Source organism: Pseudophryne corroboree, chromosome 9 (genome assembly GCF_028390025.1).
Source record: "Pseudophryne corroboree isolate aPseCor3 chromosome 9, aPseCor3.hap2, whole genome shotgun sequence".
Classification (NCBI taxonomy): Eukaryota; Metazoa; Chordata; class Amphibia; order Anura; family Myobatrachidae; genus Pseudophryne; species Pseudophryne corroboree.
Window position 1 is genome coordinate 390,757,614 of NC_086452.1, and position 12,015 is coordinate 390,769,628.

The window sequence follows — 12,015 nt, forward strand, 5'->3', positions numbered from 1 at the left end:
CTACATAGTGCTGACATCTGCTCTGTACTACACACTGCTACACTAACATTCACAATGTGCTACAATCTATCAAGTACTGCCACCTACATAGTGCTGACATCTGCTCTGTACTATACACTGCGGGTGGGAGGAGGGTGTACCTCCTCATTCTACACAGTACTGCCACCTTACATATACTGACCTTATATATATATCTGACATCTTCTCTGTACTACAGCTGTCCACACTGACATTGATACTGTGCTACAATCTACACAGTACTGTCACCTTACATATACTGACATCTGCTCTATACTACACACTGCCTACACTAACATTCACACTGTGCTACAATCTATACAGCACTGCCACCCTACATAGTGTTGACAATGCATCTGCTCTGTACTACACACTGCTACACTAGCTTTCACACTGTGCTACAATCTACACAGTACTGTCACCTTACATATACTGACATGTGCTCTTTACTACACACTGCCCACAATAACATTCACACTGTGCTACAATCTATACAGTACTGCCACCCTACATAGTGCTGACATCTGCTCTGTACTACACACTACTACACTAACATTCACACTGTGCTACAATCTACACAGTACTGCCACCCTACATAGTGCAAACATCTGCTCTGTACTACATACTGCTACACTAGATTTCACACTGTGCTACAATCTACACAGTACTGTCACATTACATATACTGACATCTGCTCTATGCTACACACTGCCTACACTAACATTCACACTGTGCTACAATCTATACAGTACTGCCACCCTACATAGTGCAAACATCTGCTCTGTACTACACACTGCTACACTAACATTCACACTGTGCTGCAATCTACACAGTACTGCCACCCTACATAGGGGGTCATTCCAAGTTGATCGCTCGCTGCCGTTTTTCGCAGCATAGCGATCAGGCTAGCGATCAGACGTCAAAGCAGGAACTAAACGGACTGAGGTGATCGCAGTCTAGGGGTAGGTCTGGAGCTACTCAGAAACAGCAGGAAAAGATTTTTGAGCAATTCTGCTAATCTTTCGTTCGCACTTCTGATAAGCTAAGATACACTCCCAGAGGGCGGCGGCCTAGCGTTTGCACTGCTACTAAAAGCGATCAACTCGGAATGAGGGCCATAGTGCAAACATCTGCTCTGTACTACACACTGCTACACTAGCTTTCACACTGTGCTACAATCTACACAGTACTGCCACCCTACATAGTGCTGACATCTGCTCTGTACTACACACTGCTACACTAACATTCACACTGTGCTACAATTGACACAGTACTGCCACCTTACATATACTGGCCTTATATATAGCTGAATCTGCTCTGTACTAAAGCTGTCCACACTGACATTGGCACTGTGCTACAATCTACACAGTAGTGCCACCCTACATAGTGCTGACGTCTGCTGTGTACTTCACACCATACTTGCCTACTTTTGAAAACTAGTTTCAGGGAGATTCCAGGTGGCAGCAGAACACGCAGCGCTTTCCGTTGGCAGGGGGGGGGGGGTCATGCTCCGTCCAAAGGGTGTGTCTAGGTACACCTATAAGGGGATTTATTGCCACTCAGGGGTGTGTCCTGATGAAAACTTTAGTACTAAAACCAGCCAAAAACAAAAAGAGTAATAATCTAGGTACACTAGAGTAATAATAGGTGCCCTATATATTACGGTAGTGTGTACTGTACACTGGTGAGAAGAGACGGACGAACAGAAAACCTAAAGTACATACTCTGTTGTGCGATTGTGTGATTATATATATATATATATATATATACACATATACATACTAGTTGTGGTGCCCGGCACTACTGGTCCTCCCTTTCATATTTGCCTGGGTGCCCTCCGTGGTATAATTGTCATAGTCGGGGAAAAAGGCGGCGTCACTCCAGGTCTTGTGCAAACAATAAAAGTGTATTTGCAATGAATAAATCACATAGATTCTCCAACGTTTCGGGGCCCGTAGCCCCTTTGTCAAGGCGTGATAGTGTGTAAACTAAATCCCTCTTACCTTTAAAGTGTGTGCTGCTCATCCGTGAAGAAGGACGGCCCCTCCGCTTCCTGCCGCTCCGGTCGCCGGGGGCTTCCGGCGGATTGCGGAAGTTACGTAATCCGCGCCGCCTCTCTGTCTCCGGCGTCTCGTTGCTAAACAGCACGCCGGGTCCGCGTCTCGGTTACCCAGGTAACTCCAGGCGCTCCCCACAGCGTGTCAGCGTCAGGGGCTGAAATGAATAGTGAAAGTGACAGAGTGTAAATACCTAGTGCCTTAACCATATATGCAATGCTAATGTCATTGATAAATAGTACCAGATGGACTGGAATATACATTTAGACTGTAATTAATTTACTAATTACAATTGGTTATTACTGTGGCAATATAGCTACTAATGTTAAATTCTATTGGAGAATCGTGGTCCCAGATCTAGGAATACATATGGAAAGGAAAAAGGGACGCCGACACCCCTATGGTGTTCCCAATCTCACAACCAGATTTAAAAGGAGAGCCCGTCACCATCAAATCTATGTAGCTCTAAATGCATAAGTCAATGCTTATTAAGCGAGTACCACAGGATCTGTTCATTCAGACCATAGGATTGTATGGTCTCTAACTTGAAGATCCATCTTGCTTCCATCTTTAGTAGCCTTGCATTTCTGTCGCCACCTCTCTGGCTGTTAGGGACGTGGTCGATGATCATGTGTCTTAACCCACTTAGTGGGTGTTTTTTATCCACGGAGTGTTGTGCCACTGGTTGGTCAGATCTCCCTACTTTGATGGCTGCAGAAATGGCTGATCTGTGTAATGCCATTCTTTGTCTTAGATCTCTGATGGTTTTGCCCACGTACCCCAATCCACAGAGGCACGTGATGAGGTAAATGACATGGGTCGAAGTACATGTTAACACGTGTCGTATTTTGAAAATCTGTTCTTTGCTAGGGTGTTTAAATTTGGATCCGGTTACCATATATTTACAGGTGGTACATCCCAGGCATTTGTAGCACCCGGGAGGTTTGGTTAGAAAGTTCACAGAGGGGGTATTGCCAAACCCAGTGATATCGGAATGTACTATAGTGTCTTTGATGTTTCGCCCCCTAGTGAAGCAACACATCAGTCTTTTTGACCTGAAGCACTGCAATTTCTCATCGCTTGCCACTATGGGCCACAGTGCTTTAGTGGCTCTTTGGACCACTGGACTTGAAGTGCAGAACTTACTGGTCCAAGGGATAACATCTTTGGTTCCTTTATTCACTTTGGTTAGCAGCGTGTCTCTTTCTAGGGCAAGAACTTCCCTTTTCTGTTCCTGGAGTTTCCCTCGATCATATCCCCGCCTGATGAACCTCTCTACTACTTTATCCAGTTCCAATTCTAATGTACTACGGTCACTATGGATCCTTGCTGTTCGCATCAATTGGGATCTTGGTAATCCTTGAATTAGGGTTTCGGATGGTGGCTATCTGCCCTAAGCAGGGTGTTTTTGTCGGTGGGCTTGATGTATAGGGTTGTGGTGATCTTACAGTCCCTTATGCTTATAGACACATCAAGATAGTTCATGGATGTCATGTCACATTGATACATGAATCTAATACAGGTTGCTTTAGCATTAATACCGTCCATTACCGACTTGAATAACTCCACCCCCCCTGTCCATAGCATGAATATATCGTCGATGAATCGACAATATACCAGTATGTGTTGGGCAATTTCCCTATTACCAAAGAACAGCTTTTTCTCCTCCTTAAACATGAAGACATTAGCGTATGCCGGCGCTACGCTACTGCCCATCGCACATCCCTTTTGTTGAAGGTAATATTTCCCGTTGAATAAGAAATAATTCCTGTATAGAGTGAGGTATAGCAGATGCATATATAGATCTTTGTCCACCGCTGACATGTCTTCATCCTCCAGAAAGTCTCTTGTAGCCTGTAGTCCCTCGTCATGGGGGATACTAGTATACAGGCTACAAACATCCATTACACACATCAATGTATTTGGTGGTGTCTGGCCTACTTCCTTGAGTCTTAACAAGAACTCGGTGGTGTCCTTAATAAAGGAAGGTTGTCGTGTTACCAATGGTTGTATGGCACAATCTAGGTATTGTGAAATTGGCTGGTAAAGGGAGTCCCTAGCAGATATAATCGGTCTCCCAGGTGGATTCTTACTGTCCATGTGTATTTTAGGGGTCGTAAACAGGACTGGTACTACTGGATTTTTCTGTGTCAATGCTTTCACTGTTGGAGAATCTATGTGATTTATTCATTGCAAATACACTTTTATTGTTTGCACAAGACCTGGAGTGACGCCGCCTTTTTCCCCGACTATGACAATTATACCATGGAGGGCACCCAGGCAAATATGAAAGGGAGGACCAGTAGTGCCGGGCACCACAACTAGTTTACATTTGGACCCAGGGAGCATCCCCTGCAACCAGCCCGAGTCAAGGCACACGTAAGAGCCCCCGAATCAATCTAACCAGCATACAATTGGAATTACTTATACCAAGTCAAGCGCTGTGATGTTCACTCACCGGAGCACAGACACTTTATTTAATTAATTAATTAATTTGCACAGACCCACGAGTGCACTTTAAAGCACACAGCACTTTATTATATATCCACCTAAGAGACTGGAATAGGCAGTGGATATGGAGGTATCTAATCCCAGTGACTCTAGGAGCACCTCTGGGAACCCAGTCACAGCACAATCCAAAATAGGTATATTTAGCTATGATGAAAGTGACGCAGAAAGGCTGTTATTTAAAGATAAAATCCCTGAAGCAGAATTACAACTAGATGCACTAGATATTTTCCAGCAGCTCCTGAAATTAAGGAAGAAAGAAACTGATTTTCTTATGCATGGCATCTCCTTGTCCCAATACCATCGAGAACAAATGATCCCTAGGGCCTTCAGGACAAAAACGTACCAACACTGGGTAGGTACAATCCGGAATTTTGCCGCAAATGGACGGCAATACTCAACAAATGTAGTCTGGATTTGGTACTGCTGGTGGTGGAAGAAGTAGGACGCGAACTAAAAACCACTAGGGAGAAAATCAGTGCCTTTGAAGTTGAAAACCTGGAGGTCCTCCAAAATAATCCCACCCAGGATTGGATGAAAAAGCTCCATTCACAATGTGACCTATACAAGAAAGAGTTGGTGAAGTTTAAAACAAATAAATACCTCACAGTGAAAAACGACTATGAAGATAATCAGGTCTACAAGTGGCTTATGGGGGGTGATGCGCATAAAGGTGGCCCACGTGGGAACACCTTTAGGAGAGATTGGAGGAGAACAAAAGACAGAGGCAATAAGCTAAATTACTCGTCCAACAGTGACAGCGAATTTGCTGCACCCGACTCTGATGACAACACAGCCCTAGGTGGCAGCCCTTTAGGGGAAACGGCAACCAAGTCCAAGGAACCAAGGGGGCGCCCACCCGCAGAGGGGGCCAAAATAAGAGACTACAGAAGCCGTGTAGCGAAGAACAAAATGTGATACATAATATGTCATCCAGAACTTTTACACCATCCGAGATCAATGTCTTCAACAAAGGACTATCGTTTATACCGACTAACAGGCACGATGCCTTTACATGGAAACAAGATTTAAATAGATTCTCGCGGAAGTTAAGACTACAAGAATACTATCAAGACCAGAAAGACATACAAGCTAACATGTCAGTATTTGACAAGTTTTTCGCAACTCGTTCTTCTTCTACATTTGACCCACAGTCATCCAATAACTCATTGAAAACCTTCACCCGCCTGTTGGATAATTCAGTGACACGCTATACTAATACCCCGATCCAACAAAGGAACAACCTGTCCAAAGAGGAAAGGAAATCCCTCAAATAATTGGGCAGTTATAAAGATGTGATCTTCGGTCAGGCGGATAAAGGAGGGGGCCTGGTTATCCAAAACACAGAAGACTACCGGGGCGAAATATACAAACAGCTAGCAGAGACCAGCACATACCGGTGTCTAGAAGGTGATCCAACCCAACAGTACAAACTGGAATTGGATAGAGACTTGGATGAAGCCAGACTTAAGGGCTTGATCACCACTAAAACAGTGGAAGCATTGACACAGAAAAATCCAGTAGTACCAGTCCTGTTTACGACCCCTAAAATACACAAGGACAGTAAGAATCCACCTGGGAGACCGATTATATCTGCTAGGGACTCCCTTTACCAGCCAATTTCACAATACCTAGATTGTGCCATACCACCATTGGTAGCACGACAACCTTCCTTTATTAAGGACACCACCGAGTTCTTGTTAAGACTCAAGGAAGTAGGCCAGACACCACCAAATACATTGATGTGTGTAATGGATGTTTGTAGCCTGTATACTAGTATCCCCCATGACGAGGGACTACAGGCTTCAAGAGAATTTCTGGAGGATGAAGACATGTCAGCGGTGGACAAAGATCTATATATGCATCTGCTATACCTCTCTATACAGGAATTATTTCTTATTCGACGGGAAATATTACCTTCAACAAAAGGGATGTGCGATGGGCAGTAGCGTAGCGCCGGCATACGCTAATGTCTTCATGTTTAAGGAGGAGAAAAAGCTGTTCTTTGGTAATAGGGAAATTGCCCAACACATACTGCTATATTGTCGATTCATCGATGATATATTCATGCTATGGACAGGGGGGGTGGAGTTATTCAAGTCGGTAATGGACGGTATTAATGCTAAAGCAACCTGTATTAGATTCACGTATCAATGTGACATGACATCCATGAACTATCTTGATGTGTCTATAAGCATAAGGGACTGTAAGATCAACACAACCCTATACATCAAGCCCACCGACAAAAACACCCTGCTCAGGGCAGATAGCCATCATCCGAAACCCCTCATTCAAGGATTACCAAGATCCCAATTGATGCGAACAGCAAGGATCCATAGTGACCGTAGTACATTAGAATTGGAACTGGATAAAGTAGTAGAGAGGTTCATCAGGCGGGGATATGATCGAGGGAAACTCCAGGAACAGAAAAGGGAAGTTCTTGCCCTAGAAAGAGACACGCTGCTAACCAAAGTGAATAAAGGAACCAAGGATGTTATCCCATGGACCAGTAAGTTCTGCACTTCAAGTCCAGTGGTCCAAAGAGCCACTAAAGCACTGTGGCCCATAGTGGCAAGCGATGAGAAATTGCAGTGCTTCAGGTCAAAAAGACTGATGTGTTGCTTCACTAGGGGGAGAAACATCAAAGACACTATAGTACATTCTGATATCACTGGGTTTGGCAATACCCCCTCTGTGAACTTTCTAACCAAACCTCCCGGGTGCTACAAATGCCTGGGATGTACCACCTGTAAATATATGGTAACCGGATCCAAATTCAAACACCCTAGCAAAGAACAGATTTTCAATATCCGACACGTGTTAACATGTACTTCGACCCATGTTATTTACCTCATCACGTGCCTCTGTGGATTGGGGTACGTGGGCAAAATCATCAGAGATCTAAGACAAAGAATGGCATTACACAGATCAGCCATTTCTGCAGCTATCAAAGTAGGGAGATCTGACCAACCAGTGGCACAACACTTCGTGTATAAAAAACACCCACTAAGTGGGTTAAGACACATGATCATCGACCACGTCCCTAACAGCCAGTGAGGTGGCGACAGAAATGGAAGGCTACTAAAGATGGAAGCAAGATGGATCTTCAAGTTAGAGACCATACAACCCTATAGTCTGAATGAACAGATCCTGTGGAACTCGCTTAATAAGCATTGACTGATGCATTTAGATCTACTGTACATAGATTTGATGGTGACGGGCTCTCCTTTTAAATCTGGTTGTGAGATTGGGAACACCATAGGGGTGTCGGCGTCCCTTTTTCCTTTCCATATGTATTCCTAGATCTGGGACCACGATTCTCCAATAGAATTTAACATTAGTAGCTATATTGCCACAGTAATAACCAATTGTAATTAGTAAATTAATTACAGTCTAAATGTATATTCCAGTCCATCTGGTACTATTTATCAATGACATTAGCATTGCATATATGGTTAAGGCACTAGGTATTTACACTCTGTCACTTTCACTATTCATTTCAGCCCCTGACGCTGACACGCTGTGGGGAGCGCCTGGAGTTACCTGGGTAACCGAGACGCGGACCCGGCGTGCTGCTTAGCAACGAGACGCCGGAGACAGAGAGGCGGCGCGGATTACGTAACTTCCGCGATCCGCCGGAAGCCCCCGGCGACCGGAGCGGCAGGAAGCGGAGGGGACGTCCTTCTTCACGGGTGAGCAGCACACGCTTTAAAGGTAAGAGGGATTTAGTTTACACACTATCACGCCTTGACAAAGGGGCTACGGGCCCCGAAACGTTGGAGAATCTATGTGATTTATTCATTGCAAATACACTTTTATTGTTTGCACAAGACCTGGAGTGACGCAGCCTTTTTTCCCGACTATATATATATATATATATATATGAAAAAGAGAACAAGACCGCGCAATGAGAAATAAAAGTATTTTTCTATTGCAATCAAAGTCCGAAATGTAATTTGCCGCTGTCCTCCAGGAGTTACCGTACTCCCCGAAACATGTAAAAGAAAAAGAATGGAGGGCGCAATCGTGAGTGGTAAATCACAAATAGTTTTTACTGACACGTATCAACTCACATACATTTCAATAAAGGGTAACCGGTGCAATTACAGTCACTGTAATATCCAGGTCCACGGACCTCACAACACAGACCTCGCTCCGGTATTCATGTCAAAAGTGTCACGTCACATGTCCTGCTGGCCATGGCCACGCCCAACAAGTTTCGTCACGGGACTTCATCAGGGGGTGACGAAGTCCCGTGACGAAACGCGTTGGGCGTGGCCAGCTGGACGTGTGACGTGACACTTTTGACCTGAATACCGGAGCACCGGAGCGAGGTCTGTGTTGTGAGGTCCGTGGAGCTGGATATTACAGTGACTGTGGGATCAGAGGAGCAGCGGCGTTCACCAGTGTTAGCAATCCGGAGGCTACATTGGTTTTCTTCATTGCACCGGTTACCCTTTATTGAAATGTATGTGAGTTGATACGTGTCAGTAAAAACTATTTGTGATTTACCACTCACGATTGCGCCCTCCATTCTTTTTCTTATATATATATATATATATACATACCCTCCAACATGACCCGCCCCACTAGGTACAAAATGCTCCGTTTCTGGACTTCCCTCTTAATTTATTATTGCCATCACCTGTGAAGAACCAGCTTTCTTATCATTTAACTAGTTCAACACAGGTGATGGACATCATAGATTAAGAGGGAAATCCAGGAACAGAGCATTTTGTACCTAGTGGGGCGGGTCATGTTGGAGGGTCTGTATATATATATACAGCTACCAATAGGACCGGCACTCCCACAATGATAACCAGTTGCCCTGGTGCCCTCTGAAATGGATTCAATAGCAAATAGATAGGAAATAATCAGCGGCACTCAGGGTCTCTTCAGTAAAAAAAGACGATGTATTGAAAAAATTACTGCATTGTCCAACGTTTCGGGACTGGCACGTCCCTTTGTCAAAGGGACGTGCTAGTCCCGAAACGTTGGACAATGCAGTAATTTTTTCAATACATCGTCTTTTTTCACTGAAGAGACCCTGAGTGCCGCTGATTATTTCCTATCTATATATAGATATAGATATATATATAGCACCATAATGTATTACAGTATATACACAGCCAGAGCCGTAAGTAGACATTTTGGTGCCCTGTGCCAGAAATAGAAATGGTGCCCCCCACCGAAACGTAAAATAGGGCCTGCGCGCCGAAGGCGCGGCCCAAAAAATATAGGGGCATGGTTCCATGGGAAAGTGGTATGACCACATAATTCACATTACATACCCTATACAGTAGTGTACATTTGTCACATTACATCACACAGCAGTACCCCTTATACACATTACGTGTGACAGCCCCTTATATACACCATACGCCAGGTAGCCTCTTACGCACATCATGCCAGGTAGCCTCTTACACACATTATCCCAGGTAGAGTCCCTTATGCACACTACGCCAGGTGGAGCCCCTAAACCTGAGAGAGAGAGACTGTGTGTGTGTGTGTGTGTGTGTGTGTGTGTGTGTGTGTGTGTGTGTGTGTGTGTGTGTGATACCCTGAAACTGCAGCCCAAATCAACTGTGGCACTACAGGTGCCAGCATGACTTTAATAAAAGTAAAATGTTTGCTGGAGTTGCATAAGCACTGTGCCAGCAGCCTACAGCTTGCAGCACAGAAGGAGTTAACAGCACAGCTCATAGCAATACAGATCAGTCTGCAAAATGCAAAGGGCATGACTCACCCATTTGCAAACTAAGAGCGGGAAATCCCAGATAGAATGTGGTCCTAGGAATGCAAAGTTATAAAAGGGTTGTCCTGCAGCTGCCTGCAGAACAGTGAGCTGAGGAGAGTGAGCAGGCAGTGAGGAGACTGAGAGAACAGTGAGCTGAGGTGATCGGGGCAGAGGCGGGAAGACGGAGAGAGAGAGGACCGCGGTGTGAGGGGAACGAAGAGAGCGCGCCCACCCGCCAGACTCGCTGCTGCCTGCCACGGCCGGAGCAAAGGAACAACACCGCCGCGTGTACAAGAGAGGAAGGTGGCTCAGGTCACAGAGGCTTCCTGACACCTGCCCAACATCAAAGACGCCACGGCACAAGGGCTCGAGATCCGGAAGGGGGGAGATCGCGTGGGAAGAGGATTCCCCTAACAACAGTCATACGGGAGAGACTGCAGTGACTGGGAGCACGGCTGCAGACAGCAGGAGCAACAAATATACCGCAGGTACTCTCACTTATCCCCAATATCCCAGCTATCCGGGTTACAGGAACCCCAAGTACAGAAGTACTGTACCTGGGTCTTCATAGATGTTTCCATGTAAAGTAGAGGGTTATCATTAACTGCCGCCTGTCAGAAAGGGGGACGCCCCTAACCCTAAACAGCTCCGTCAAAGACTCTCCCTATGTAATAGCGCCTCCTAACGGGTCCATGTTATGACCTTCACACTTATACTGCACCCGGTTGTTACAGCACAGTTCAACAAAAGGTAACAGGACTGTGCAAACCCCTGTTCTTACTGTGCAAACCCCTGTTCTTACTGTGCAAACCCCTGTTCTTACTGTGCAAGCCAGAACTGGTCTGTTTACTAGTTTATATCACTGGATGATAATTGACTTACCTTTCTGTGGATACAAATGCGGTTGGTACCGTGAATCATTACTGCTGTTCTGTATTATGGAGAAAGTGGTTTTGCATGCCTGTTTACAACTGTTTACCTTGCGTCCACTGACGCCACCTTAGAAGTCCTCTGTTTCAGTATAAGCAGTCTATTAGAGAGACATTGGCCGCAAACGCCCCTGGGGCGCAGGAACTGAACGTTACGGTCCAGCATATAACGCCCCCCTCGTGGACAGTTTAGGGAGGGCTCCCGCGTTACTGCCAGGACATACTTTACCCTAATAGGACATTATCCTCCAAATGATTGGTAGTACGGGTGAAGTATTTGATTGTTTGATTTGGTCAAAGTTATACCTTCGAGGTGTTAAAACTGTGAATGTTGTTATAAGACAGGGAAAGACTCAGGTTATTGTAATAATGTTCAACCTATGCAACTGTGTTTAATGAAAATTGAGTTACAGCGGTGACTGATATCGTCAGTGCAATAAATGTCACCGTCTCCATGTGTCGTGGTCCTTGAGCACATTGGGTTTGGGTTGCCCTTCCGGGGTTCTCCTGGTCCTTCTGCCCCAGCCTTACAGGTGAGGAGAAGAATAGACGCTGGCCAAGACATCGTTGAAGAGTGGATACGGCCGATTACGAGACCGACAGAGTTTCAGGTACGAACCCTTTTATAGAGATATTACACTTGGCGTCCGCGAACAGGATCGTTTCAAGATGTCGAACCCAGATGTTCCGGAGTCGTCCTCGGCACAGGGACAACCACCAGCGGCACCCGGAAATCCGACAGGGACAACGGCATCACCGATCACCA